Here is a 5,346-nt window from a genome sequence, read left to right as displayed (position 1 = left end):
ATCATAGGTACACGTCAACTATGACACACAAATTGAGGGAAAAAAATCCAGAAAATCACATTGTAGGATTTTTAATGAATTTATTTGCAAATTATGGTGGAAAATAAGTATTTGGTCACCTACAAACAAGCAAGATTTCTGGCTCTCACCGACCTGTAACTTCTTCTTTAAGAGGCTCCTCTGTCCTCCACTCGTTACCTGTATTAATGGCACCTGTTTGAACTTGTTATCAGTATAAAAGACACCTGTCCACAACCTCAAACAGTCACACTCCAAACTCCACTATGGCCAAGACCAAAGAGCTGTCAAAGGACACCAGAAACAAAATTGTAGACCTGCACCAGGCTGGGAAGACTGAATCTGCAATAGGTAAGCAGCTTGGTTTGAAGAAATCAACTGTGGGAGCAATTATTAGGAAATGGAAGACATAAAAAGACCACTGATAATCTCCCTCGATCTGGGGTTCCACGCAAGATCTCACCCCTTGGGGTCAAAATGATCACAACAACGGTGAGCAAAAATCCCAGAACCACACGGGGGGACCTAGTGAATGACATGCAGAGAGCTGGGACCAAAGTAACAAAGCCTACCATCAGTAACACACTACGCCGCCAGGGACTCAAATCCTGCAGTGCCAGACGTGTCCCCCTGCTTAAGCCAGTACATGTCCAGGCCCGTCTGAAGTTTGCTAGAGTGCATTTGGATGATCCAGAAGAGGATTGGGAGAATGTCCGTGTTGCCCAGCGACAGCCCCAAAACATCACTGCTCTAGAGGAGATCTGCATGGAGGAATGGGCCAAAATACCAGCAACAGTGTGTGAAAACCTTGTGAAGACTTACAGAAAACGTTTGACCTGTGTCATTGCCAACAATGGGTATATAACAAAGTATTGAGAAACTTTTGTTATTGACCAAATACTTATTTTCCACCATAATTTGCAAATAAATTCATTAAAAATCCTACAATGTGATTTTCTGGATTTTTTTTCCTCATTTTGTCTGTCATAGTTGACGTGTACCTATGATGATAATTACAGGCCTCTCTCATCTTTTTAAGGTGGAGAACTTGCACAATTGGTGGCTGACTAAATACTTTTTTTCCCCACTGTACAACAATTTGGTCATGATACCACAGTTCAGTTCACTTATTCAGGTCTAGCATCTTGAGCACTGAATTAAAAAGACAGATCAACATTTATAATCAAAATTTACAGATAACATTGACATAGATGACAAAACCAGGTCACACAAACAGACAGAGCCATATGCAATACATGTAGGCCTAACAGTAGTATTACAGGTTGCAACTGTTAGCAAGTGAAACAGCATGCGGCTCTGCACAATACTTTTATTTGTACATTGTCATTTTCTACCATAAGATGACAAGCTATATTAACCCGGTGGGGGTTGGTGTGCAGAGCTGTGTGGCTGGGGGCGGGGCTTCTCTCATTGACCGTGGCGCTCCAACGGGAGGCTATCCAACCGGAGGATCTCAACGGCCAGACCATCTGCTTTGAGAACCTGACCACGGTGAGCAGCGACCGGTGGCAGGTGGGTGTGCATGTGATTCACCACGTACTGGGCTTCTTCCTGCCGCTGGCACTCATGGTTGTCTGCTACAGCTGCACGGCAGCAAACGCTGTTCCGTGGCATGTGCAACGGCAACCAGAAGCACAAGGCAATGCACGTCATCCTGGGCGTGGTGCTGCCGTTCATTGCGTGCTAGCTGCCGCGCAACATCAGCGTGCTGGTGGAGTTCCGGAACAGTGTGAGCTTGCCGCTGTACGTCACCAAGGTGATCAAATCAAATCAAATCAAATTTTATTGGTCACATGCGCCGAATACAACAGGTGCAGACATTACAGTGAAATGCTTACTTACAGCCCTTAACCAACAGTGCATTTATTTTAAACAAAAAAAGTAAAAATAAACCAACAACAAAAAAAGTGTTGAGAAAAAAAAGAGCAGAAGAAAAATAAAGTGACAGTAGGGAGGCTATATATACAGGGGGGTACCGTTGCAGAGTCAATGTGCGGGGGCACCGGCTAGTTGAGGTAGTTGAGGTAATATATGTACATGTGGGTAGAGTTAAAGTGACTATGCATAAATACTTAACAGAGTAGCAGCAGCGTAAAAAGGATGGGGTGGGGGGGCAGTGCAAATAGTCCGGGTAGCCATGATTAGCTGTTCAGAGTCTTATGGCTTGGGGGTAGAAGCTGTTGAGAAGTCTTTTGGACCTAGACTTGGCACTCCGGTACCGCTTGCCGTGCGGTAGCAGAGAGAACAGTCTATGACTAGGGTGGCTGGAGTCTTTGACAATTTTGAGGGCCTTCCTCTGACACCGCCTGGTATAGAGGTCCTGGATGGCAGGAAGCTTTGCCCCAGTGATGTACTGGGCCGTACGCACTACCCTCTGTAGTGCCTTGCGGTCGGAGGCCAAGCAGTTGCCATACCAGGCGGTGATGCAACCAGTCAGGATGCTCTCAATGGTGCAGCTGTATAATTTTTTGAGGATCTGAGGACCCATGCCAAATCTTTTTAGTCTCCTGAGGGGAAATAGGCTTTGTCGTGCCCTCTTCACGACTATCTTGGTGTGTTTGGACCATGATAGGTCGTTGGTGATGTGGACACCAAGGAACTTGAAGCTCTCAACCTGTTCCACTACAGCCCCATCGATGAGAATGGGGGCGTGCTCAGTCCTCTTTTTTTTCCTGTAGTCCACAATCATCTTCTTTGTCTTGGTCACATTGAGGGAGAGGTTGTTGTCCTGGCACCACACGGCCAGATCTCTGACCTCCTCCCTATAGGCTGTCTCATCGTTGTCGGTGATCAGGCCTACCACTGTTGTGTCATCGGCAAACTTAATGATGGTGTTGGAGTCGTGCCTGGCCATGCAGTCATGGGTGAACAGAGAGTACAGGAGGGGACTGAGCACGCACCCCTGAGGGGCCCCCGTGTTGAGGATCAGTGTGGCAGATGTGTTGTTACCTACCCTTACCACCTGGGGGCGGCCCGTCAGGAAGTCCAGGATCCAGTTGCAGAGGGAGGTGTTTAGTCCCAGGATCCTTAGCTTAGTGATGAGCTTAGAGGGCACTATGGTGTTGAATGCTGAGCTGTAGTCAATGAATAGCATTCTCACGTAGGTGTTCCTCTTGTACAGGTGGGAAAGGGCAGTGTGGAGTGCAATAGAGATTGCATCATCTGTGGATCTGTTGGGGCGGTATGCAAATTGGAGTGGGTCTAGGGTTTCTGGGATAATGCTGTTGATGTGAGCCATGACCAGCCTTTCAAAGCACTTCATGGCTACAGACGTCAGTGCTACGGGTCGGTAGTCATTTAGGCAGGTTATCTTAGAGTCCTTGGGCACGGGGACTATGGTGGTCTGCTTGAAACATGTTGGTATTACAGACTCAGTCAGGGACATGTTGAAAATGTCAGTGAAGACACTTGCCAGTTGGTCAGCACATGCTCGGAGTACACGTCCTGGTAATCCGTCTGGCCCTGCGGCCTTGTGAATGTTGACCTGCTTAAAAGTCTTACTCACATCGGCTACGGAGAGCGTGATCACATAGTCATCCGGGAACAGCTGGTGCTCTCATGCATGCTTCAGTGTTGCTTGCCTCGAAGCGAGCATAGAAGTGGTTTAGCTCGTCTGGTAGGCTTGTGTCACTGGGCAGCTCGCGGCTGTGCTTCCCTTTGTAGTCTGTAATAGTTTTCAAGCCCTGCCACATCCGACGAGCGTCAGAGCCAGTGTAGTACGATTCAATCTTAGACCTGTATTGACTCTTTGCCTGTTTGATGGTTCGTCTTATAAGCGTCCGGGTTAGAGTCCCGTTCCTTGAAAGCGGCAGCTCTACCCTTTAGCTCAGTGCGGATGTTTCCTGTAATCCATGGCTTCTGGTTGGGGTATGTACGTACGGTCACTGTGGGGACGACATCATCGATGCACTTATTGATGAAGCCAGTGACTGATGTGGTGTACTCCTCAATGCTGTCTGAAGAATCCCGGAACATGTTCCAGTCTGTGCTAGCAAAACAGTCCTGTAGCTTAGCATCTGCGTCATCTGATGACTTTTTTATTAACCGAGTCACTGGTGCTTCCTGCTTTAGTTTTTGCTTATAAGCAGGAATCAGGAGGATAGAGTTATGGTCAGATTTGCCAAATGGAGGGCGAGGGAGAGCTTTGTATGCGTCTCTGTGTGTGGAGTAAAGGTGGTCTAGAGTTGTTTTCCCTCTGGTTGCACATTTAACATGCTGGTAGAAATTAGGTAGAACGGATTTAAGTTTCCCTGCATTAAAGTCTCCGGCCACTAGGAGCGCTGCATCTGGATGAGCGTTTTCCTGTTGATTAATGGCCTTGTACAACTCATTCAGTGCAATCTTAATGCCAGCATTGGTTTGTGGTGGTAAATAGACAGCTATGAAAAATGATGGCATTCACGCACTGCGCTGTCAACCCTGTGCTGTACGCCTTCATCAGGCAGAAGTTCCGGAACCATCTCTTGGTGGCGCTCCATAAGCATGGGCTGATAAGCAAGAGGTTGATGGTGGCTTACCACAGGGGCTCAGCCAACAGCACGGCCAGTCAAAGGTCTAGGAACACCTCCATTACCCTGTAAGGTTTCAGTAATCAGGGGGTGGTGTGGAAGGGGTGGGTTTCACTGGTTCCTCACACTGTATGGTCAGGGGTCAGGGCATGACGAGAAACTTGTTTTTCATGTTCTAGGAGTGTGTGTGTGTGTGCGTATGTGTGTGTGTGTGTGTGTGTGTGTGTGTGTGTGTGTGTGTGTGTATGTATATAGGGCGGGTGGTCTGAGGTAGAGGGTGGGGGGGTTGGATGATTCTATTGTATAGGTCCAATCCAATGTTTTTCAACTGATACTTCAATGCTTGCTAAGTATAAACAACATACATGTCAAGGCCTAATGTGTATTAAATAAATCTTCATCTTCTAACTTTTATTGGTCAGCAGACGTGTGATGAATTTGCGTTCCCCTTACAACAGTAGAGAAAATGCTATTGTACTCATAAATAAAATGAACACATTTAAAAACATAGATTAACTTACATTAGGATCTACCAGCTCAAATAATGGTGTTCTGAACAAGTTGAGACGAGCTGAAAAATTGTGATATTTGTGAAGTGATGATCTGATAATGAATGTCTTATCTATCAAACAGGGGGAAGTGGTTAAATGAGCAAAATGACTCCATTTATGACCGTGATCTGTATTGTATACTAATTAATAAGTAAGTATTAAAGTATTCAACCCCTTTGTTATGGCAAGCCTAAATAAGTTCAGGAGTAAAAAGTAGCTTAACAAGTCACATAATAAGTTGCATGGAC

General features: G+C 46.3%; 1 pseudogene; it reads left to right on the top strand.

Moving 5' to 3' along the window:
• Window positions 1-1,229: 1,229 nt before the first annotated feature.
• On the top strand, window positions 1,230-4,619 carry LOC121548471 (annotated as a pseudogene).
• The last annotated feature ends 727 nt before the right edge of the window (window positions 4,620-5,346 follow it).

This window comes from Coregonus clupeaformis, chromosome 4 (assembly GCF_020615455.1).
Source record: "Coregonus clupeaformis isolate EN_2021a chromosome 4, ASM2061545v1, whole genome shotgun sequence".
Lineage (NCBI taxonomy): Eukaryota > Metazoa > Chordata > Actinopteri > Salmoniformes > Salmonidae > Coregonus > Coregonus clupeaformis.
This window is presented reverse-complemented; position numbering and strand designations above follow the sequence as displayed.